This window comes from Colius striatus, chromosome 15 (genome assembly GCF_028858725.1).
Source record: "Colius striatus isolate bColStr4 chromosome 15, bColStr4.1.hap1, whole genome shotgun sequence".
Classification (NCBI taxonomy): domain Eukaryota; kingdom Metazoa; phylum Chordata; class Aves; order Coliiformes; family Coliidae; genus Colius; species Colius striatus.
The window spans coordinates 10649441-10675868 of record NC_084773.1 but is presented as its reverse complement, the minus strand read 5'-3'; the positions used below and the strand labels follow the sequence as shown (position 1 = coordinate 10675868).

Genomic DNA, 26428 nt, shown 5'->3' with positions numbered 1-26428 from the left:
CCTCAGAGCTTCAGTGGGAATGTTCTGCTACAGGAAGTGAGGTGACAGGGGAAAGACAGGGTCAAACATTGACTTCAGCTATCCTGCTGTAGAGTTACCCATTTCAGTGCTGTTCCTTAAAGCTTACAGTCACAGGAGAGCAGAAATTATGGGCTATGTTGTTTTTTCAGCCTTTGCTCCCTATTTATTATGGAAATGCCATAAATCAGAGAGAGAAGGTATGAGAAACCTGCCTGGGGAGCAGTAATTTTCCAGGCAGAATCTGGATCTTGACTTATATTTTGATGTTTCTGAGTTTGGGGGAAAGGGGATGGTTTGGATCCATTGTTCTCTCAGTGAAGACACAATCACTGGTATCTGTGGGATGAAATGCTAACCAATTGATGGTAGAAACAATAATCAGGAGGAATGTTTCGCTTGATTCCTGCCTTGGGATCCATCACATTGTGTTTGTTTTCCTCTCTAGACATTCAACTCCAAGACTTTGAAGTGGGAGAACCAGGAACAGGGAGTGTTAGAAGAACCTCAGGCACTCCAGGCTTACCACTCCCTCAGCATATATATGTTCTGAATAGAATTGGCACTAGCACAGGAGTGCCAGGGGTTTTCAGAAGTAGTTAAAGGTGAGAACTGCCACTTCAGCACTGGCTCAGCAGGCAACAGCACATTCCAGCACAGACAGCAGTGTGCAAAGGAAGCCTAGAACCAAGCTCAGGCTGAAGAGCCTCTTCTTTCATTGCCTCCTTGACCAATAAGCTTATTGGAATCTGACAAGTCCATTTGAAGCAAATGCCTAAATGCCTTTTGGAAAATGAGGTATTTACACTAGTATTATGTGTTTATTAGATTTCTGAGAGATGTGCTTTATTCCTGATGGCTTCTGGCTCCTCTCTGGTGTAGGACACTGCAGCATATGGGAAGGTGAGCCCATATCCCCTTTTTTTTGCTCCCACCTCCCCACAGGTGATGCTGCTGGAGAGACGTGAAAATAGTAGGTCCTCCCTGCTGCTAAACTGTCTGAGTCAGGGCAAGAAACACCATAATTAAAAGATCTTGTAGGTATTTTCACTCTGCAGGTGGCCCACATGGAGAAGCAACTCTGTGTCTTGAGTCCATGGGAGGCAGATGCCAGTGACAGAAATTTGTATGTCTCTCTGGTGTGTAAGGTGCCAATGTGCCAACCTAATTCCTCTCCCATGATCTTCCTGAGCTTGTGGCAGCTTGCTCAGGTGGCAACCTCACTGTGGTGGTCCACAACCTACGTTGCCATCCTGCTGCTATGGGAAGGGACCACTTCAGTAGCAAATTTTAACATCCAGACCCTATAGACTGGGAGATAGTGACCCTTGTCTGCCTTTGTTTTCCTCTCTGCCCTAAAGAAAATGCATTCAGACTTGGAGGCAGAACTTAAGATAAAGCAGACAGAGTTTTCAAGAGTGTTTCAGTTTTGGAAGTCGGTGCAGCAGTTAATTCAGTGGCGTCACAAGGCATTATGACTGATGCCTGTGTTTATGAGATCCACTGAAACTCATCTGAGCAAGGACTGCTTTTTTTTTTGCACTTGCACAGCACTACAGGGTGTCATCACAGACCCTGGTCCAAGGTACTGCAAGGTCTAAAAGTAACAATGAACTCCAATCCCAGACTGTGAGGCAGTACAGTTTTGCAGAGGAGGAGATGGGAGAAAGCATATAGATGGAGAATGTGGGTGAGACAATACACAAGACAACACTAATAACGGGTTTACATAACAAATGTTGTGTGAAGCCTTGATTTTCTGCTTGGCTGTTTTTAAGGGTTTAATGAAAAAAAAAGAATGGACTAGTAAACATTTCAAATTGTCATAACAGTTTACTACTGAAACAAAACTACTTGTTTAGTAATGAATCAAGAACACATCCTTTTTGTCAAGTGAGCAAAGCTCATTAATTAAACATATTGGATTTCAAAGCTCTCAATGGTTAATTATTTGTTTAACAAGCAGTACATCTAATCCACCATTCAGACACACAAACAACTAAAACAACAGGAAGAAGCTTCAAGGCAAGACAATCAACATCTGGAAAAGTCAACAGACTGTGCCTGTTTTGTCAGTAACATGTAAAGCAAATGTTCCACTCCCAGGATAAACACACAGAGGAACCACCTCTGAGTTCATCCTGCAGATTCCTACTCAACAAAGCTGCTTCCTTGCCCTGAGAACAGACTCACCACAGCAAGGGAGCCTGTTCAGCTTTCATTTTTCTTTTTCCATTCCCCAACCTAATCAAGTCTGATGCACAGAGGGCATTCAGGAATGCCTGCCTTCCATATGTACCTACTCTGGATTTTGCATGCAGGTGGACAGCAAAGGCTGGACAGAGACACCTGAGCTAGGAGAGAGCAGAGTAAGCTGTCCTAGGATTTGCCATGTTGCCTTGACTCTGACCACGTTGCCATCTACATCAGCTGCTGTGCTGGAGTGTATTTTGTAGCTGATCCTCAGGAGTGAACTTTTCCTATGTCCATCTGACCAAGCCTTAGCTGTGCACCATCTCACTCATCCTCTCCAACAGCTCTGGTTTCCACAAGAAGAAAAATCAATGCTTAGGCTGTAAAGGAGCTGTGGAGTGCTTGTGCTGAGCCTGTGATCTGGACCACCAGGAGATGGGATCGTGGAGCACACTGCAGAGTAGACCTCCTCCACAGCATTGACAAGCTTTATGCTGTGAGTTTGTTACAAGCCTATGGTCTGTGGCTTTTCCAGGAGGACCAATTCCACATCAGATGGGAGGCATTCCGAACTAAAAGGAAAGGGTTCTCCTTCACTAATGCTTTCACCTTTATGTTCCTCAGGGATCTGAAATATAGCTCAACACATGATTATCCTTAGCAACTTTTGACCACTCTTCTCCATCTCGGTAGTCCTCAGCATCCCTTCTTTCACACCACCGTAGGTACAGTAAATACACCAGGTTTTCCATGGCAATAGGCAAACATTGCAAAAACACTAGATTTGGGACCCAACAGAAGCATCTCTCCACTTTTGATGTTTTATGTATGGACTAACTAAGAATTACAGATGGATTCTGTTCTCTCTTACCAAAAAGGAGTCTTGTCCTGAGTGCACAAGCCCATCAGCTTCCCTCCTCATTCTCAAGGTTAGGAAAATCATTTTTCTTTCAGCATTTGCTGGATAGTTTTTAATCACTTGCCTCATACAAAGAATGCAGCAATCTGAAAGCCTTCTCCTCCCACATCAGAGACACATTTGGAGAGCTGAGATATTTTTAGAATAGTGCACACACAGAGTTATATTGTTTGTTGTCTTGGTTAGGGAAAAAAACCCAAACCAGACCATTTTCTATACTAAAATTATTTCTGCCTTATTGCTGGGAAGCAGAAAACTAGTTGTCTTGCTGAAGCCATTTAAAATCTTTTCTGTACTCCGGAGATGACAAACAAAATGACCTGGTACATATCAGAGCAGTCATTAATTCTGTCCAACAAGGCAAACAGTTTCTGTCAATGTTAAGAGCCAATTCATCTCTAATGGATACAATCCTGATTCTTTTGGCTTTAGAAGACTTGTCTATTTCTTATTCTGTTGCTGAATTTGGCTCTGAATTCCAATTCCTTAAAAGTCTTCCTGGAACATGTGGCTCATGAAAACATGCTGAACAAACCCATCTGAGTGTTTGTGTTCTGTTGTTGTTGTGAAGGCAATAATCACTCAAAGACGTAGAGGGTCTAAGTAATGCACGTGCAGAGACGTACAGGGGCAACGTAGTACAACCACCAGAGTTGACTCGAAGCCACCCTTCCTTTGCTAGCTACCTCCTTATATGCTGCTTCTGCCCATGAGATCACCCAGGGCCCAATTGATTAACTTGCAGCACCTGTTTCTGAAGTAGCATGCCAGCTGCATTAACTTATCCCTACCATCTTTATTCAAGCTGGCTGGTCCAAGCTACGTCTGTGCCTACAATTCCCCCCTTTTTCTTTTTTGAACCAGCCAGCCTTTAGCAACACATTTCAGAATTAAAGGTACATGAAGAAAACATAAATATTTTTACCCATGGCCATGAGTTTACAACAAAAGGTCAATAACAGCTACATCGCTGAACAATACAATACAGAAATCCATAAAGTCAAAATAAACAATCTGATATGTGTTGGTAGGAGGGACGCACACTGGCAGGAAGGGATGAGGTCTTGGTAGCTCCACTGATATTTCTTTTTCCTGATGTGGTTCTGGACTTTTCTTCAGATCCTTTAGCATGCTGATCTGTGAGCATTATCAATAAGATGAAAATATCTCTTCATCTGTTGGTCATCTTAAGTTCTTTAATTCTTTTATAGCTGAAGGAATTTACAGCAGCCTAAGTGGTGCCACAGTTGCGAGGGTTTACATTTTAATAGAGTGATGGATTGAGGGTGGATCACTTGGTTCTTTCCTCAAGATTGTTTTTGCCATTGGTCTTACAGTTAAGTCCTTTCTGTTGATGTGGCTTGATCCATTTTGCCGGAATCCATCGGGGACCTTGATCTGTAATGACACAAGCATAGCCTCTTCCCCACGTTAACAGATCTGCAGGTCCTTGCCACTCTCCAGTAGTGGGATTCTTATACCAAACTTTAGGTTTGTCAGTAAAATCCAAATCCCGACTCATTTGGGCAAAGTGTGTTAATGCCGGTGGTTCATTCCGGTTTGCCACAATTCTGAGATGATTCATTGTATAAAGGGCTTTCATTAGTCTGTCTTGAGGACTCACCCCCTCTTCCCCCGTTTTTTGTTTTTCTAGAAGGCCTTTTAAGGTTTGATGTGTCCGTTCAATAATGGCTTGACCGGTGGAATTTCCTGGGATTCCAGTAGTATGTTTAACACCCCATAAGTTTAGAAACTTACGTGTTTTACTGGCTATGTATCCCGAGCCATTATCAGTTTTTATCTCTCTTGGAACACCAAGGACAGCAAAGCAACTCCTCCAATGTCTTATGACGTCTCGAGAACTGTCACTGGTTAAGGCTGTGGCCCAGACCATGGCTGAATAAGTATCAATAGTAACATGTATACGTTTAAATCGCCCAAAAGGAGCATAGACAGTGATATCTGATTGCCATATACCTAATGGTGCCAGACCCCTGGGATTGACTCCTACTCCTAGGCCGATCTGATTCTGGCATGCAGGGCACGTGGAAACAATACCCTGAGCGTCCGATATAGTCAGGTCAAACTGCTTCGCCAGCATTTTCGCACTTTGATGAAAAAAATCGTGCGATCTTCGGGCTTGAGAAAATTTGTCAATTATTGGCCCCATAGGTATCAATAAAGGAGCTGCCACTATCCTGTCAACAATTTCATTGCCAACTGATAGGCCATCTTTTAAGCCCGAATGGCTTCGAATATGTCCAATATAATAAGCAGTTTGCCGTTCATTTATCTGATGCCAGAGTCTCAGAAATAAGTTATACAGATTCTGATTAGAGATTTCTTTCAACAGCGCTCTCTCTAATCGAGTGACAGCATCGACCACATAGAGGGAATCGGAGATGATGTTTAATGGGACGTCTGACCATTTCTCAAAAGTTTTAACTACAGCCATCAGTTCCAGCAGTTGAACTGAACTGCCTGGGGAGTGGACAGTTAGATTTTGCCATTTTCCATTTTCCCACCAAACCACTCCTGCTTTGGCTTGGATCTTACTGGCGTCGGTAAAAACAGTCAGGCCTTTAACGGGTACTGCTGATCTCAACGGCCGGTCTTCCATTTGAAATTTAACAGAGAACAATTTATGGGCCGGATAATGATTATTTATAGTTCCTGGATATGACAATAAGGCCCACTGTAATTCATCAGATTGTTGCAGTGCCCAGTTCAAGAACTCATCTGTGAGAGGAACGAAAATGATGTCTGCCTCAATCCCTGCTATTTCCAGCAGACGTTTCCTGGCCTTAACTATTATTTTTGCAATTGCCTCAAGCCTTGTGGTAATTGTTTTTTGTAAATTATATGGCAAAAATATCCACTCCAAGATCCTCAATGGGTCTTTCGCTACTGAATCCCATTGCATCAAGATTGCCATTACATGCTGGTTTTGACTTATCACAGCAATGTTAATTGACAAGTCAGGATCATATCGGTGACTGTAGTTATTGACTATCTTGCTTCCTATTTTTTCTATTGCTTGGATTTGCTGCCGAGACAGTCTTCGCGCACTATCAGCCTCTACTGAGCCCTTTAACAAAGGCATTAGTGGCGCAAGATCCTCATTTGTGATACCACATATGGTCCGTACCCATTGGATATCACCTATCAGCTTTTGAACGTCTGTTAAGTTAGCAATATCTGTTTTAATTGCCACCTTCTGAGGATAAATGCGCGCATCAGTGATAATATTACCTAAATATTTCCAAGAGGCGTGCATTTGTACCTTCTCTGGCGCGATCACCAACCCGGAGTTGCTTAACTGTCGGTTCACTTCTTGTAGAATGCGATGCTGGTCCAGGTCTTTTCCTGCAATCAAGATATCATCCATATAATGGTAAAATAAGACACGAGGGTATTTTTTGCGCAGAGGTGCCAGCGCCCAGGCAACATAAGTTTGACAAATAGTTGGTGAGTTCTTCATTCCCTGAGGTAAAACAGTCCATTGATATCGTTTTGCTGGCTCTTGTTTGTTAATCGATGGTACTGTAAAGGCAAACTTCTCACTGTCATCCTCATGTAAGGGAATTGTGAAAAAACAGTCCTTTAAGTCAATCACCAACAGGGGCCACTCTTTTGGAAGCATTGCAGGAGAGGGTAATCCTGGCTGTAAAGCACCCATGTCCTGCATCACTGCATTAACAGCTCTTAAATCATGTAACAGCCTCCACTTCCCTGATTTTTTTAGGGATAGTAAAAATTGGTGTATTCCATGGACTGGTGGATGGCTTAATATGACCCTTCTCTAGTTGTTCATTTACTAATTCATGAATGTGGGCGAGCTTTTCTTTGCTTAGCGGCCATTGATCAATCCAAACTGGTTTATCTGTGAGCCAGGTTAACTTCAGGATTGGTCGCCCATCAATGGCCGCCATTAAAAATTTTCATTTGACAAACGAAAGCCCATTTGGCTTAAGGCGTCTCTACCCAAAAGCCAAACTGAAGTATTCATTACATAGGGCCTAATTTGCACACATCTATTCTCTTCGCCCTGTATACATACCGAAATCAGGTCTGTGCTAATTTTTGTCATCTGTATTCCTCCTACTCCAACGACAGGGGTGTCTAAATTCTCTAAAGGCCAGCTTTTTGGCCAATAGGATAATGGGACAATAGTAACATCTGCTCCCGTATCTAGTAATGTGTTGTACCCAACCATGTGTTCACCATTTGGATGTTGGAATACAACCGTCTGAGTGGGCTTTCCCTGTGAAAGCGGCACCGCCAGTCTTACCTCAGGTACTCCAGTGGATCCAAAACCACCGTCTCGACGCTTACGACTTCCTGCGAAAGGAACTTTAGCTCTGAAAGGAACTAATTGCGCTATTTTAGTTCCTTTAGGTATATGAACTGGTGGCTGCCAAACTTTAACCATTATTCCAATATTTCCTTCATAGTCTGCATCAATTACACCGGGGAGCACAAAAATACCCTGTCGAGAGGCCGATGACCGTCCTAAAAGCAAAGCGCTTAATCCATAGCCAAGGGGTCCATTAACGTTAGAGGAGATAATTGTTACCTCTGTGTTGTGGATGGTTACATCTACTGCTGTTTCCACATCCACTCCTGCGCTTCCTGCAGTGGCTGATCTGAGGCCATCCAGGCAGCTCTTGGTGTTGAAGGGCGTTTTTGTGTCATCGCGCTCGCCCTTTTTGCGCTCGTCAACCCGTTTCCCTTATGCATTGTTTGTCTGGCCACTCGAGAGCGGCACTCAGTGGCTCTATGGCCAAACTTGCCACATCTGTAACAATTACCGTGAAATCTGCCATTGGACCCAGATGGCCTGGCGGAGCTGTTTGTCCATACCAATGGTCTGGACCGACATTGATTTTTCACGTGTCCTATTTTTCCACAGTTAAAGCACTTTGGCCTCCGATCTCCTTTGTGGGCTTGAACTAAAGGTTTCAATGCTGTTGCCATTGCCTCAGCTAAATGTGCTGACGATCCTACCCTAGAGCAGGCTTCTATCATGTCGACCAAAGTTGCTGTCCGCGGGAGAGCCTGCAGGATCTTTTTGCAATCATGGTTAGCGTTAGCAACTGCTAAGTGTAACCCTATTTCCGCCTTGACTTCAGCCGACATGTTTGGTATATGATCCAGAGCTGCTCTTAGGCGGTCTAAGAAGGTCATGAAAGGCTCATTAGGTTTTTGAATAATAGTTGTATATGAGGGAACTGGCACCCCCATATCAGGAACAATCTTAAATGCTTGACGTGCCAGTGTCTGTGTTTGCTGCAAGATAGCTTCATGCAGCCGGGCTTGTACCTGAGGATCAGCGAATGCTCCTTTACCCAGCATCATGTCTGCTGTGACGACTCGCCGCGGATCTCCCTGTTGTAAGTCCATGTTTTCCACCACCGTCAGATCAACTCTTTTTTCCCATTCAGACTCCCATAATAATACCTGAGTGGGCTTCAGGAAAGTTTCTGCAAGCTTCCGGCAGTCAAATGGAGTCATTAACCCACTGGCAAAAATATGATCTAGTAATGTCTGAACGTATGGGTTGGACAAGCCATATTGCATTACTGCTTTCTGGCCTTCTCTTACCAATTTCCAATCTAAAGGTGCCCATTGTCGTTTTCTTTGTGCTGTTATTACTGGAAAGGCTTGCGGAATAAATTCGCCTTCGATTACCGCATCACGTATGAGGCCTCTCCATTTCTTAGCCGGATCATAATCATCTGGACGAGGATCTCTGAGTACCTGTGGGGATGAAACTTTAATCTTTGTTTTGGTTAATTCATTAATTCGTTCCAACAGCTGATTAGCTGTTGCTTTTGGTTTTTCTATCAGTTCCTCCAGCTGGGCCAAAGTGTGTTTCATATCTTCTCCATGTTGTATTAACTCTTCCTTTAATAATTGTCTTTGTTGATCTTCACTAGAAGTTGGGGGTGATGATGGCAGAGGAATACACTCAGGGATTGATGAGCTCAGGGGCAACGGCATATCATTTGTAAAACGTACCTTCCGTTCTCTGTTAGGTACTCCTTCAGGTATAGCAGAAGGGTGGGATGGGGCAGGATGGTGAAGGGTGGGTGGGAGGGGAGGAGAAGCAATGTGTGTATTCGGCTCCTGGAACGGTGCTCTAGGGGGTTCTGGGGGAGGTGGGCTCACATCCATGCTCTCCTCTTCCAGAGGTGGAGCCGAGGGTATTACGACATTATCCCCTCCAAAGAATCTCTGAGTATTTTCTTCTAGAGGTGGAGCCGATGGCACTATAAAGTCACCACCTCCAAAGAATCTTTTAGCATCCACCGGGAACGCAGATGGTGCAGCAGCTTCTGCTTTCATGGCAGCAGCGGCAGCACGCTCAGCTTCTAGCTGGTGTATAATGGATGATACCAATTTACACAAACCGATAGCATTATTCAACATGTCTCCTAGCTGTTCCCAGTGTCCTTTTTCATACACTTCTTGGGGGGAAGCAAAGAGACCCACTTCCTGTCCCCATCTTACAAGCCTTAGCAAAGGCTCTCTTTCATAATTGAATCCTTTTTCCGCAAGGATATGCTGGAGGGTGTCAATAGGACTTTCCTCTTTGCTTAGCATTTTTCCCATTATATCAGTTTGCTCAGATTACTTGCCTTTTCCAGCAGAAATCCAAGTGCTTTTCTGCCGAGGGTTCTTGATCCAACCGATTCAGCGAATCACGTCGGGGTCACCAAATGTTGTTGTTGTGAAGGCAATAATCACTCAAAGACGTAGAGGGTCTAAGTAATGCACGTGCAGAGACGTACAGGGGCAACGTAGTACAACCACCAGAGTTGACTCGAAGCCACCCTTCCTTTGCTAGCTACCTCCTTATATGCTGCTTCTGCCCATGAGATCACCCAGGGCCCAATTGATTAACTTGCAGCACCTGTTTCTGAAGTAGCATGCCAGCTGCATTAACTTATCCCTACCATCTTTATTCAAGCTGGCTGGTCCAAGCTACGTCTGTGCCTACAGTGTTCCAAAATAATGAGCCCTTCATAGGCTGCATTTACAAATGGCAGTCACTGTGGCCAGACTAGACATTTAAGTGTCTCCTGGGACGCCATGTAATGAAAGGGAACAAGACACTATGAAAACCTGCACATACCACAGTCATTTCCCATGCTGCCTGTAGTGGGGTAGCTTTCTCATTCCTGTCACAAAATCAGGATGCTGCTGTGGCACGACTGGTGGAAGCTAAAGGCCCATGACAGGAATATGGAGCCTGGTTCTTTTTCCACAAAGCTCATATTCACCATATTCCACTTTCTTCTTCAGCCTCTTCCACAATGCTACTTCCCAAGCCAGCTCTCAAGAATATGAAAGCAAAAGACAGATGAAAGGAATGCCCTTCTCTACTGGGCTGCTGGGATCAATGAGTTGAAGATGCTGCACAAAGCCAGTGTAGATGGCTGAGCAGCTGTTGAGTTCCTCTGCAAAAGATTTTCTCTTGGTTATGGCTGAAACGATTCTTATCTCTCTTCCCATGTCATGAAAATCACAATATAAATGCAAGAGATTCATCATCAGTGAGACACAATTTATGGTGCCTCCAAAGCACTAAGTGCTTTTATTTAAGGTCCTGTAATAATTTTTAACTGTCAGCCTTGCAGTGTTGCACTGAGATTTGCCCTCTTTCATAAGGAGCAGGTAATTTCCTCAAGTATCGTTGAAGTGACTTTATTTAGCATCAGAGCTGGTCTCCAAAGACTTATTCTGATGTGACATAGAACCAGTATCAGTGCTCAGATACTGCAGAAAAACTGCACGGACTTTTGCTGGAGTTAATCCAGGGTCTCATTAGTTCACTTGACCTATATGCTGCTGATCTTTTAAGAACAGAGAAGGGCCTCTTTTCTGCTCTCTCCTTATGACTTAGGGTACCACTAATGGTAGCTGGCATTTCATGCTCACTAGAAGAGGAGAGCAGCCAAGGCCAATCTCCCTCCTATTTTTATTTAGCTTTACAAACATATACATATTTTTCTGGTCTTGTTTTAGTACCATGAAATCCAAAAAGGGAGTGCAAACTTTATTTTTCCCCAGATGGAAATAAGGATGAAAGTCCACTTGCATTAACTTTCTGATCCAAGTTTCAGCTTTTAAACAGCTGGGGCACTGATTCAAAATGTCAGGCTTTCCAATGAAAAAGCCAGTGCTGGAGTGGAACTGCACACCTCCCTTCCCTGCCCATTTATTCCAAAGCATGGCTGGCATGTGGGTTGGCTCTCCAGCACGCACATGCCATTAAGTCCTAAATGACAGCTTGTTTAACTAGAAAACATTTCCTTTTTTTTTCTTTTGCCTTAACAAAGGCCATTCATCTCTTGCTCTTCTATTTGCTTAAAGATGGTTTCATTTGCCCTGCCTGAGAGTTTCCACAATCCATCTGATTGTTCCCCTCCAAAGAGCACTGCAAGTTGATGACCCCAGCTCTTGATCTCTGAGCAGGGAGCCTTGCCCAGCACATTGCAGCAGCATCAAGCAAGCCAGTGACATTGCAAAAGCCATGCATGTGCCTTGAATATTTTTATGTTTGAGAAAACAGTCGAATCAATTCATCCCAGTCATGACAGTCCTAATTCTTCCCTGCTAAGAGCAGATTAGACATCAAGAAGAGAAGAAGATGAAAGTTGCACCATGTAAGAACTCCCTCCATGCTGTCGGCGAGTGTCTTGAGGGACGGGCACAACTTCCTTTCAAGCTATCTTCAAAAGGTTCCCCTCCATGCAGACCACCCATTGGGAACACACATCAATAACAACAACAAAAATATATTGAAAAGACCCATTTTTCACCTGATTTATTTACATGTTAAAATAAACACAAGTTCCCGTATAGAGCAAGGGCTCCCAGTGGGTTCTGTTTAGTCTGTGAGATTCTTGGCACTGGAGTACAGCATTTCTCTATTCCAAAGCAATCTTGGCACAGAATTTGTGGTTATATAATTTTTTCCTGCAACCAGCAAATGAATAACAATGTTTCTAAAATGTAGGAATCATTTTCTCAAGACACCAGCAAGGTGTTTTACCAATTAACCTGCCAAAAATCCATTAGCAAACCAGAGCTCCCAAACTCCTGCATTCAGGGTCAGTTCTCCCCACGGCTTGCACCTCCAGTTCTCAATCAACCTGTCCAAAGGGAGCTTTCCCACGGAGCTAAAGGCATTTTCTCTTTTTGCTTCGCTCCTTTGCATTGCCACATGGCAGTGCCAGCCTCATTAGACTGGATTTGTCCCTGCTCCTGACAAGGCAAGAAGGAAATACCACTCTTCCAGAGCCGACAGCTTTTTATACTCATTTTGCCCAAGCTCAGTGGGTGAGTAGCAGGTGGATTATTTGAAGTAAGGGTAGGCTTTTTTTTGGGTGTATTTTTTAAACAGGGTACATCTGCACAGAGCTATAGTTCACTCAAACCTTACCAGACCTGACTGGGACAACACAATTAGAAAAAACCCTCTGATTAAGTGGGGACAACCCTGCCCAGTGTGCCAGAGCCCAGCTGGCTCATGGCTGGGTGGTATTTAGATGGCACATAGGGAAAGTCACAGGGAAAGCTGCATATCAAAAAATAGCTCTACTAAGTTCATCTTGCAGAAAAGCTGTTGTCCCTTCTCGGTAAAGATTGATTTCAGTGTTACTGTTTCAGCTGCTTCTTAGCACTTGATACTCTTTCCTCTCTAAGTCTCCCTGCAACTCTGAAATCCTCACTAGATAGATATTTACCAAGCAAGCCAGGAGCAAACAGGTTATTGCTCTCTGTGCTCTATTAGCTGGTTGACAGCAGACAATAAATACTAGCTGGCAGGTCTGCATCTGACTATCCAATGCATAGGTACAAGTGTTGAGCTGTTGAAGGTTACAGACCTGTATGTTGCTTTTGGGCTGTGCAAGCTCCTGTGCAATCAGTATTTGCAGCTCAGAAAAAGTCCTCTTAAATATCTGTGCAGGATAGGTGCATGGCTCATGAACAGGCACGGGACTGTCATTAAAAGCACAGGTCGTTTCAGGCAGCCTCAGCCTCCTGCCTCCTCTCCCCTCCTCCAGCCCTCCACCAAACTGAGTATGAACTTGGCACCGCTATGGAGCAGGCTGCCTAATCCTTGGCATTAGACAAGCTGCCAGGGTCTCCCAGCACGCTTTGTCTTTGATAAATTCAGAACCAGAAAAATAAGTGCAGTGTGGAAAGCGTCAATTTTAAGGGATCTGGGTTGAGAGCATTAGTCTTTGTATCATCCACAATTCAGCACTTTTTTACAATTTTATTTTTGAAGCTAAACAAGGATTCTCAAATTGGAGAGTACTGCCAAGCCCTGAATAAATCCCAGCATTAGAGATGCTGTGGGTATAACAGCTTTCCCCATGAACCGAATCTACAGACAATATCCTCAACACAATTAACCCTTGAGTGACACAGGACAGGCTCTGTGGCATCAGTTTTAATGCCCTAGGAAATCTCACCTTGGGGTTAAAACAGGTGACTCCCATTGGCTGGGAAATAGTGATGGAGGGTGGAGTAAAGCACAGGTTTAACTTGTAGAAAGTAACTTTTCTGCATTGCATTCATACAGTGGTCAAGCTTCAAGGTGTAATCCTGATTACAAATTCAGTCAAAGGTCATGTAGTTACCAAACTAGTCAACTGGCACATAATTACCTGATATATGATTGTTTTTCATCCTCAGCCACATTCCTTACCGGTTCTGAAAGCAAAGGCTTAGCACCTGGACATAAGAAAATGCTATACTGTTGCAATTTAACTTTTCCTGGTTTTCTGCCTCATCCTTTTAAATGTTTTATTCTAAGCTGCCCTCTTCACTGGCTGAATCTTCCTTTCTCAGCCTGTGAAGAGCCAGTCACAGAAACAGTTCTGCAGTTTTGGAGCTCAGGGATTTTTGTCTGCAAGCTCTCTAGAAGTGAGTTGGCATCACACTTGGATTTTGCTGTGAGTAACCTGAGATATAGAGAGGTGAAGTGTTTCCTGAGATCTGTGGTTACTAAAACTGCTGCTCTCTTGAAATACAACACAACAGAGCTTAAGCAAGGCCTAAAATTCTTCAGAACACCAAGAGTTTTTCTAGTTCAACTTGCTCAAATTGCCCACAGCTGGCACAGACCTACAAATGCTATCACCTGAGGACTGGCTGTTGCTCACAGGAAAAATAGGTGGATGAGTTCTCATGCAATGTTTTAGTGCTTTATGGAACTGAAACACCTCCACTGCAGCTCCACAAAGCATGGAAGACCTCTAAGTGGACTCCACAAAACATGGAAGACTTCTAAGTGGACTCCACACACCTTCAGGTAAGACTTATCCCAGATGGCATTTGGCTTTGTGAGATCTTTTGCAATCCTTAGTTTGTTATTATAAAGAAAGAAGATGTTCAGGGCTGAAAGGAATGTTGCTGGAAAACCTCGTCTAGGTTGGAAAGTGAAGCAGAGGCTAACCAGATGTTCTGCTTCACTTTGCAAAGTGGATTGGGAATAAAGAGGATCCCACTGCCAGAAGCTTGTGATTATGAAGTTAGTGACATTTAGCTACTGCCTTCAGAAGGTGCAAGCATGTGTTGTGTGTGTAGATACACAGCTCAGGCCACTAAGAAATAAACTCTCAAACCATGCAAGAATCACAGCATAAACATGGCTTTAAATTAAAGGCATTCTGAAACTAAAGAGAAGCTGAGTTGCTGAGCTGGGTGTGTACACACAGCACCATCCCTGAAGGAGCAAGAAGTAAAATTGAGGGATCTGGCAGATATGAGACAGGCCCAGTGCCTCCCAGGGGAAGGAGTTTCGGGAAAGGTCCATGGGCTATGTGGTATGTGAGAGATGTTGTTATTGTTAAAGTTCTGCCAGGCTCCACAGACAATGTGTGACAAATGCTCTGACATGTTGTGGGTAACTAATAGATGTAAAAGAAAGAGAACCACTGGCAACAAAACATATAACTTTAAAGTGGACAAAAAGTGCTAAGTTACTAAGAATCAGAGGAATGAGAGCCCGGAACAGCCTGCTCAGTTGGAACAGTGTTTGCTGGTAACAAAACTTGGTTAAAAACTGAGCTTTGACCACTTGTGAAAGAGATATGCTATTTACAGGAACAAAAGACTAGATAACCCAGGGAGTGTCTTCCTGTCTTGTGCTGCTAATAAGAGTATGTTTTAATAAACAAATAAATGTTCTGCTTCACATTCAAAATGAATGTGCAATAAGAGGAACGTGATTAACTGGAAACATCAGATACTGCAACCAAGTATGTTTCTCTACAATGCCCAGATTGGTTACAGAGGGAAGGATCACAGAATGGTAGGGGTTGGAAAGGACCTCTAAAGATCATCTAGTCCCCTGCTAAAGCAGGTCTGCCTAGATCAGGTCACACATGAATCAAAAGGGATGAGCTTTCTCATTGTTCATTGTCTCTTTTGCTTCTGGGGCTTGTTGCTGTGATTTTCAATGTCTTGTTTGCAGTTGCTGATACATCTTGGATTTTGAAAAAGTCTCTGCATCTTTTGTAACAAGATGCCTATTAGTTCTAGGACTTACCAGACAGTCCTTTAAAAGGGTTCATGGTCTGTAACAAAATGAGCCACTCCCAGGAAAATCACCAGGCTACTTATTTATGGAGGAAATCCACCAATTTGAATCGGGCTTATCAGCTCTACAACAACAAGCCATACTTTAGGAATGAGCTATTTTATTCAGTAGTTTCCACTGTAGGTAGGGCACAAAGCATGTGAAAGTGAAGGTGAAATGGCCATTTATTGACTGATTATATGCTTTACCTCTCTTCATAACGCTGCCTGTCCTTTGCCTTTGCTTGGTGCAAATAAGAGCTCTTTTTGGATCCCCTAGTCCTTAATAAGGCTGTCCCTTCAGGTTAGTGCTCAACTTGACACTAACCTGAGGTGGCTTGTGCTCCTTTAACTCCTGTTATGTATCTAAAAACGTAATGGAGGAAACAGATAATGTTTCAATCAAACAGGAATTAAACCCACAAAACGTATTTTCTTGCATCCTTTTCAAATGGTGTTTAGTGGCTTGGAACAGTGATTTGTAACTCGATAGGATGACAAACTCCACATCTGTGGCAGGGCACATTTAAAGGTGAGGAATCATCCGTTATTAGCTTCTGAAACAACCTCCTCCAAATTAGACACGTGTGACAAACAGTAGGAAAGCTAGACACATTAATGAAATGCTGTTGCTATGGAAAAATTGTCCCATAAAGGCGAAAATAAACATGCTTCCATTTTCTCGTTGTGCAAAGACATCAAAAAGCACCTCCCTGAAGATGAAGCTGTTCCTAACTGTAGATACCGTTGAAGTCTGCTTTTAAGAGGGTCATTTCAAAAGTTTCTGTGCTTTAATTTTGGAAGCAACATCCCAGATGCTAGCAGCTAGGATGCCCTTTGGCTCATATGGAATAACTGAGGCTGGAAGTGACACATTTAGTTCAAAGCCCCTATTCACAGTGTTTCCCATTCAATTAGGTTGTTCAGGGCCTTGTTGAGTCTAGCTTTAAACATGTTCAAGGTCAGAGATTTCCCCACCTCTCGAGGTCTTTCTCTGGCACTTTACTATCCTCATGATGAAAACGTTTTTCCTTGTACATAAATTGGGATTTCTTCCATTGTGACTTGTGATAGTTCCCTCTCATCCCATCACTGTGCACCTCCAAGAAGAGTCTGGCTCTGCTGTCTCCACACCCTGCACCGAGGTCTTGTAGACAACAGCAAGGTTCCCTCTTAGCCTTCTCTTTCAATGCTAAATAAACACAGTTTTATCAGTCTCTCCTTGCACTTGTTCTCCAGTACCCTTGTTGTTTTGACAGCTCTCCTCTGGCCTTGCTCCAGAATGTCAAAGTTTTCCTTTTACTGGGTGCAAATTGGACCTGGAAGTTCACATGTGATCTCAAAAATGCTGAATTCAAGAGAACAAGCACTTCTCTTGAACTGCTGGCCATAACCTTTCCAGTAAGCTCAGTATGTGGTGGCCTTCTTCACAACAAGGTCACACCATTGACCTAGGTTCAACTTGTTTGCAAAGATCCCCAGGTCCTTTCCTGCAAAGCTGTTTTCTATTTGTTCAGTGCCCAACCTTTAATGCTGAATGGTATTATTCCACCCCAGAAGCAGAACTTCACAAGTGCCTCTGCTGAAACTTCCTGAGGTCCTTGCCAGTCCAATTCTTCAGCCTGTCAAGGTCCCTGTGAATAGCAGCCTTTCCAGCACATGCTCACCTTCCACAATTTGGTACCCCTGTAAACAGGCTTGAAAGTGGTGCCCATCCCCTCCTTCACATTAATGAAAAAGGTCCACTAATAGTATATGCAATGTTCATTTATTATTTTTTCTGTTGAAGAATACAGATTACTCTGATGCTTCTAGAAGCCAAAGTCCTTGCTGATATGAACTAGTGTCCTGCCACAGAAATCAGTAAAGGAAATGACCCCTGGAACAAAGTTTGAAACAAGTTTGATGTCTTCCAGTAGCCCCAGATAATAGACACAGCTAGCACCACGAAATGATCTGTTTTCTCAGCCTTAGTTCTTTAATAACCATCTGGTCTTTGTCCTTCCACCCTCAACCATCTTGCAAGCAGACATACGCCTACAGCTGGCAAAGCTGGCTATGGGAGAGCAAGTAAACTGTTGAAAACATTACACAAGATTGCCAACTCTCCTTTGTTAATAGGAAATGTAGTTAATAAGTTATATGCCTGAACTTGCTTTCTGATGTGGTGAGAGAATTGTCCACAGCAGCTGTAAAAGCAGAATGTGACCCTTGATGTGGGGATTAATTTATCTGTGTAAGAGCTGAGTACAGATAAGAACTGCATGGATCTTTGAGCAAACAGAAGTCAAACAACAAGTTGTAAAATGAAATTACCTTGGTTCAGCCAAGGCTCTTCCTTCTTCAGTTTCTCTTATTCACTGAAATGAACCCTATGTCCAAAAAAGGATTTTTTATTCCTGATTATTAGGACCATTCATTCAAAATTTATATCACTTGGTCTTGTCACTGTCAGAACTCCACACAAATTTAGTGGCCCGCTCCTCTTTATCATGGAGATTATCACTCATCCAAGAGGAAAAAATCATGGAAGGGAAGCCCTAAGGATTCAGCCCTCATGGGAAGAAGCCTTTTAAGTTTCCTGAATGAATGACATGTCTTTCCTCTGCCATGCTATCTGTTAACAGTAAACAGTGATAGGTTGAGGAGCACTGTCTGGAAAGTGGCCAGTGCCGACAGCTCCATGCTCAAAGTGGTTGTGCTCCAAAGGGAGCACTCTGTTCCTTCTATGGCTGTGTTCCCTCTCACTGGGGCCCGTTGTTACAGCCTCACGCCTCCTTGTGTGAAGGCCAACAGCGAGGCTTTGTTCAAGAAGCAGCTGCTGAGAAGATGTACTATCTCATGGAATGACCCACTGACATTGCTCTCTCTGCTCATTAGTAACCAGTGAATAATTAGGGTGGATTGCATGGCCCATTTCTTTCAGAGTAAAAAGCCAACTCCTCAGATCCCAGCGTGCCCCAAAAGGGATTCCCTCATAAAATGAGTTTGCAGCAAAGCCAGGGGAGCTGGCTCTGTAGCACCTTCTCATCACCTGATGGAGTGAGGAAAGAGAATGGCTCCTGCCAGAATGTGGATGGGGAAAAGGCTGGAGAAAGGGCATTCCAGCTTCACTTCACCCAGAGCTGCATCACACCTCTCCTGCATGAAGGGCAAGCTCAACTCAGCAAGGACCTGAGCCAAAGATTCTGTTCAACACAATAATACGTTGGTTTTTATTCAATAATCTATTGCTATAGGGTAGATCTAAAGCAGTGAGGAACCACCTGGGCAGTTGGAAGGAGCAGAGTAGTTGGGGGGAACTGAAGGAACCATAACCAGCCTTTTGCAATCTTTTCTGCAGCCTGACATTATCATTTAGTGATGTCCAGATACAGGGGCAGTGATGAAGGAGTATCTGCATTGCCTTTGCCCCATCCAAATACCTACATCCAGCTCTGGGTTATAGCACAGAACTTATCTGCTTGTCTTATGTCACTGATTATACCACAATTAAAGCTGACTTAAAAGAGATTGCTTTGAGCAGGCAAGGTTTGGTTTGGCACATTTTCACAGTACACGTTAGATGACACTACGTATGTGATTTTAGGTGCTCTTGCATCTATGTGTCTGTGCTAAAACCGTATCCAATTCTCACAATTCCTGCCCCCCATCTCACCTAAAACATAGGTGCAGGACCATGTTTTCCCCACTTTTGCTTCAGCATGGCTCCAGCATCACGCTTGGGAAGTCCATGAGACAAAGAAGGTCTCTTTCCCTGAGCAGAGTGGAGGGGAAACACCTTTGAGTATCCCCTGCTCCTTTTCTAAGCTAAATGTTTTAAGCAAAACACTCCATTGTGGCTTATGTGTGCACTGCCAGAGCCATCAGCTGTGTGCAGCCTTACTGTCTCTTTATTTTTAGTTTGCTTCCTGGCTCGACAGCTTTGTTTCATCTGCCTTCACAAGACAAATAAAACAAAAGCCATGCTTGCATTTCCAAGTCCCAGCTTGTGGCTTCCTCCAGAGCATGAGACTCTGCAGGTATTTGCTTTCATGATTCATGTAGTGTTTTCTTGCCGTTGTGGAGTCACTCTGCTCAAGCAGAGACAGTGCTTACTACCCTGAAAGATGCCACGTGGTGTGGGCAGAGACTCAGGACTGTGTGATCCCAGCGTAAATAAAGGATGAGCACTAAAGTGACACAATCATTGCTGAGACAACTTCACCAGAGCAAGACTGGGCTGCAGAAGTCTGTAACAAGCTTCTCAAAAGCAACAATAAGAGTGTGTGCACCTCTAATTAATGTCTCCAAGTACTTACAAATGCCTGTTGTGCCACAGGATACTCCCTTTGGGCTACACTGAATTCTGACACAATTACAGGCACATTTCAGGATCATTATGGTGCAGGAGGTGCGTCCAGACTCTGTTTTCATACAATGAGCTGTGGCCCCTCTGGGAGATACTACTTCCAAACCACCAACATAGCCCAATTCCATGTCATAATCTGGGACAGAGCAAAAGAAAATACACTATCCAGTTGAAAGAGTGTGTTCAAGAGCTTGCCCAATGCATGGGGAAAGTTGCATCTTTGCAGTATGAATTGTTTGGTCCATAATTTCAAAGAGGATCGACCTAAATGATCTGTTTTCCTTGGTGAGCTGTCACTGCTGCTATACAAGGCCGGCTGGCACTCCAGAAGAGCTGGAGGTGAGATGTCACTGGTTTTACTTCAGCTGGAGCTCAGGAATGGTGGGCAGGCTGCTCTCCCACTTCATCTCCAGTTCATTTTGCTTTTTGGTCTTCAAGTTCGTAATTCACAAATGGGTTGGGGGAAGCTCACATTGTAGCTCTGCTTTACAAGAGAATCTCCACAATTGAAACAGAGTTAGGAACGGGTGGTGGAAGTAAGTTTGCTCATGAGCTATTTGTTTTATAGGAGGAGTTTGCTCCAGTTCTTACAGTTTTCTCACTGCCTAAGGAATTACACAGTGTACTGCAGCATCTGAACCCTTGCCCTTTAATTACGCACTGTGGTTTCACCTCCTGTGTGCCTTGCACATGCTAAGCATTCCTCACTGCTGCCCTGGAAGGCAGATAAGCCTGACTCCTACCTTTGTTCAACATCTGGAGAAGGAGAGGCTAGGGAGAGCGAGGCTGGCTTGGGACTGCACTGAACACGGAGTCAAAACAGGGATAAAAGGGCACTGGCAGTGCTCTGCCAGCCAGGTCATAGTGCTGTCTCCTCCAGGGACCCCTGCTAAGAGGAAGCTATAGCAGATGCTAGCTTAGAAAAGAGAACATGAGAGATGAAGAACACCAGCATGGCTCTTCTCTGGTATATCCCCTCAGTTTCCCTCTCTGCTCACATGCATGCAGCAAGCATCTCTGCCTGATTTTGATGTTGCAGCTGCATTTACAACTCAATCTTTCCCAGGTTAAAAGGGGAGAGTGGATGAATTCTAGATAGGGCTCACAGGTCCATATGACACTTGACATGGATCAAGGGTCAAAGAATCATTTAAGTGTTCCCTTATGTTCCTGTTGGTTTTGCTCTGTCATGAGCCTTCAATTTAGCAGTTTTCAGAGCTATGTGCACAGAGATTTATGTCTGTACACTTGTATCATGATGGGACAGATTAATCACCTCTTAGCAGCTCTCTCTCCACTCCAAATAAATGATCATAAAAGTCTGGAGTACAGACAGGTCATAGAATCATAGAATGGTAGGGGTTGGAAGGGACCTTTAGAGATCATCTAGTCCAATCCCCCTACAGAAGCAGGTTCACCTAGGTTCATCCCATTACCCCTTGTCCTGTTGCTAGCTACTATAGAAAAAGAAGATGTCCTAACTTTCCGACACCCACCCTTTAGATATTTATAAATGTTAATAAGATCTCCCCTCAGTCTCCTCTTCTCCAGACTAAACAGCCCCAGGTCCTGCAGCCTTTCCTTGTATGAAAGATGTTCCAGTCCCCTGATCATCTTGGTGGCCCTGTGCTGTACTCTCTCCAGAAGTTCTTGAAGAATAAAAGTGCTAGTTTCTCCATAGGGAATGTACTTGCAAAGTTTAATAAGAAACTCTAAAGAACTTCCTTCTTTGCTTGGCAATTCTAAAAACCTATGAGCAGCAAATGCCCCTGCAGCAGCCCCATCTGACAAACACGAACAGGGTAGGAGTCTTCGGACTGGAACCATTAGTAAAAATATTAAAAGAAAGAGTTTTTCTGACTCTTTCAAGAGTGGATTGTTATGTAGAGGAAATATGGAGAGAGGGGAACTCAACCTGACAGCTGGGCTCTGGCTCTCCTCCTGCCCTTGCAGTCACCACACCACTCTGTGAACTGTGACAGCATTTTTCACCCCCCTACGACACCTGTGCATGGGAAATGCTCTGGTTTTGCATGCCTGCAGATCTCCCTGCCTGCCAGCTATGCTTGCCCTACCATGGGAGCTTTGCTACCTGCATTTATGCATTGGGCTGGGCAGCACTATGAACTTCTCCTAGGAGAGTGACTTTCCTCACTTCAAAGAAAACCCAAAAGAGGATGCACCATACCTGTCTGTGACCATGGACAATTTTATATCCCAACAGTCATGTATTATGCTGAAGGCTAGCAGCCCTTCTCTGGAAATAAACAAACAAACAAAATGCCCAGAACCCACTGTAAGCCTCCTGTCAAAGGAAATGCAAACTTTGAGTGCTATTCTTTCCCATGTCTCTGCAGAAAGGCAGTTTAAACTCTTCCTGCTCCAGTGAGGCAGACTCAATCGGAGGAAGTAGAAAGAGAACAGATTGCTATGGGCAATCAGGTCCACACCCAGCCTTGCTAACAGTCACCAGGAACGCTTGTGCTGCTCTGTGAGCAAACCAGCTCCAAATTATGCATGCTAAGGCTTTCCTGACTCCATCCCTGGAGATCATCCTGAAGCCTGCCTGATCACATCAGAGTGCTGCTCTCCAGGAACATTCCCTTGTGCTGTGCTACCCTAATTCTTGCTCTTACTAATGCTGACACCCTTCTTAGCCATTTTCCCCCTCCCAGTTTGACCATATTTAGTCTTTTTTAACCTTTCTGTGTAGATCAATCCTTCCCAGTGCTATGAATAAATAAAAGCCTTCTGTTCTCATCAACAAAATGGCCTTTTAACAGTTGCAAGAACAATAAAGCAATCAGTTGGAAAAAAACAAAACAAAACCAGCCAATATTTGAGGCCTTCAAAAATCTCTGCTCTAGCTATTTTCTACTTTTTAGAAAGAAGTGCTTTGTTAAATAGAGAAAACAGTGAGAAAATTAATGGAGAGCACAAGCAGCAGTAGGTGCCTGAGAGTGATCTGTGAGCCCATCAGAAATGTTCAACACACGCAAAATAGCAGCAGTGCTAAGAAAAAAAAAGCTGAACTTCAGTTAGAAGCACCTGAGGAGTATGAATAAGCAGTTAGAGCTGCTATCTTTCCCTCTGCTTTGATCTGATGTTACACATAACTTGAGAGCAGAAAATTCACCAGATCCAAAGAGGGTCAAAGAGTCAGAGGTCTCCATGTACAAGGACAGGTGGAGGATTTATTCAGCTGGGACAGAGGGAGGTTGGAGAGGCTGCCCTGAAGCAAATCTAAGGGCTAGGAATTGCTGCCAGGTTAGGGCTGGATAATTTCACCTTTCTTGTCTTCACCTAAGACAGCCAGGGTATCTGTAAAGCACCAGCAATCCAAGTGAAAAAGAGGGCCAGTGCCACTACTGTTACAAAGTGTAAGAGAGAAGTAAACACATTTTTGTGGCTCTTGCATCTTGGAAATGCTTTTGTAACTGCTATTAGTTGACACGAATATTTGAAGGTGAAATTGTGGTTTTCCTGGGCTCTGGCCATGTAATGCAACCATAGAGAATAAGATCTCAGCAAATGAGATGTTATAGGAAGAGAGATGAGGGTAGCTGGAACATCATGTGCTTTACCAAATGAAAATGCTTGGTATGAAAAAACAAAGCCACATTCTCTATCCTTTATTCTCATTTTCCTTGGCTCTCAGCTTTACAGAGCCCTAAAATAACTAAAGGAGCTGTAATCTGCCTGTGACTGAATGAAGAATTACAATTATCACTCCAGTTTGATGAATCTCCCACGAGTATTTTCCTTCTAAGAGGGCTTTCCTAAATTGATTGCCAATAACATAATACATTTGTCTGCCTTATTTTTTCTTCTATCATCAGAACGTTGCCATACTAAAATAACAGCAATACAGAAAAGAAATGGAAAAAGTGAGATGCATTTCAAAATACTCAAAGCTTGCAGAAATGCATAGCAAGGTCATCCCAGCAACCTTTACTCTGCCTTCATGAAGCTGCACACCAAGTAAACCCAGAAACCATGGGAAACAGTTCCCTGCCTATTAAAAATGTCATGGAAGAGACCACCTTAAAAAAATGCTGTATTGCAAAGAAATACAATTTTCCTCTTTAATGGGATTGATATAAAGCAAAGCAATTTAATAATTAGATGGAAGGTAGGGTTAAGAGGTCTCCTGGAATTAAATCTTCACCACCACTCTGGAAAATTTCTAACTCAGATCTATGAGGTCCAGCAGTCTTCAAATTACTACAAACTACTCCAAAGAGTAAATGTACGAATCCTGACATACTCAAAGAACTGAGCCAGCGATACCTTATACAGGGCAATACCAAGCCACAAATTTGGGTGAATCCTGTTAGTCTGAGAAGTGTCAGCCTTTTTGTTCAAGCCTTGCATAACAGGAAACAGTGGTGCAGAGCAGCCTCCAGCAAGATTTAGAACCAGTGTGTAAGCTCCTACAGACTCAGCAATATAAATGGAAATGATTTTTCCTTCTTTTGACTGAAGGATAGACACAATATCTATCAGTCAAGTCACGCATACAAGTAACTTCCCAACTCATTTGGGAAATCATGCTTAGCCTTGCTGTGGAACTGCATTAATAATCTCACAGATAATGCCTCCATAGAGGGAATTTTATCCATGAGAATACCAGAACCAGAACAAATGTCCAGGTCAAGAAACCTACAGCAAGCTCATAAGACTAAGGGACACTGTAAGAGATGAGGAACAGAAAACAACTATTTTGCTAACACAACTGAATTATTAATATTACCCAAAGATAACCAAGGGATGGGATGCAAAGGGGAAACGTCATCTTGGTGATTTGGAATAGATAAAATTAGAACTTCCTGGTCTGATCTGAGTGAATTTGGCAATGGAGGTGTTTATGTTTTTCAGCTCCTGCTGGCATCCAGCTCAGGATGTAACCTGTATTCCATCAAAGTTTATCCTCACCGCTTACCTCTTTGGGTGCAAAGATTATCTTAGAGAGTTTAAAAATATGTTATCTGTCTTTCTAATTCACAGTGAATCTAAGCTCAGTTAAATTAGCTCTTTGTATAACACAACTGTATCTCCATTGTTCTGCTTTTGGGTTCCTCTTTACCCTCTCCCCACTGCTGATGAAGAAAACCAAACAATTTACAAATCAAACTGTAGTTCTGACAGGAAGAAAGAAATCAACTGGCCTGATTAACCATATCTGTACTAATTGAAGTGAACCAATCCAGCAACATCAGTCTACAGAAAATAAACATGAAATAATCATGCTTCTCTAGTAAAAAAGATATTAAAAAGAGAGCAAATAACCGTCTCACTGTTCAACACAAAACACGCCTGACAGGAACCTTCACCCCAGAAGCCCTTCTCTGTCAACAGAAGCAACATTCTCCATGTCAGACTCACATGATAAAGACAGTGGTTTACCACTTCTTCTAGGTTTGTTGCTTAAAATAGTTACTTTAACTCAACATCTTAGGATCTTTATCAAGTTTTAAGGGAATAAGCAGCTAAAGCACAATGTTGAGCATGCACAGTGAGCAACCACAGTCTTTCATACGCCCACAGTGCCTCTGAACAAATTGCTTGTGTGTCCCAGAGTTCAGTAACTTTTTGTATATAGTCTGTGGTTTACTAACAGCAGCTGCAGAGTGGACAGTATGTAGCCTGTTCCTTTGTCTCTCTCATGAACTTCATGTCATACAGATAAACAGAGGAAGGAAGACACTTTCTACTGGGATTACTGTAGACTCCTGCTAGCCTATGTCCAACTCACATGGAAGTGTATCAAAATTAATTAATCAAGACCTGGAAATACTGTGCCTATACAGGGAGACAGGGACTCATGTAGTCAGCAAAGATACTTCTGCATGGGTCAACTGTCTTTGTACAACCAGCCTTGTACATGGCATGTGAACAGTTGTCCAGAAAAATCACGAGTTTTATTTCTTTTCCTTGCAAGATGTCCTGAGGACTAAGTATGCTGTTTTTCAGGGAAAACAGAGGGTTTGTTTTTGCACATCAAGTGCAGTGCTATGACTGAAAGGGAATCGGGAGAGCAAGTCTGAGGGGAAGCCTTGGTTATCTGGATTCAGGTAATTATCTGCCTTTCCTCTCACAGATTAGATGGTGCAGTGCCTCACATGCATTCAGGGGCTTCCAACTCAAATTAAGCAGTTCTGTCTTTGAGGAGATCTAGAGGCAGGTTTAGGTCTAAGCTTCAGCCAAGTAAATTGGATTACACTCTCTAATGTATTCCAATATACTTTCCAATGTTAGTGGAGGATGTGCCAGAAGAAGATCATATTTACACTAACAGACATTCGTCCCATTTCAACCTAGCAGCTGAGAATTTGACCTTGCCCTTT

At 43.3% G+C, this 26428-nt stretch overlaps 1 protein-coding gene across 2 annotated transcripts in view; it reads right to left on the bottom strand.

Annotated features, from left to right (window-relative positions):
- MGLL (monoglyceride lipase) overlaps positions 1–26428 on the bottom strand; it is a 70186-nt gene that overhangs the window by 21443 nt on the left and 22315 nt on the right. The window lies entirely within an intron of this gene.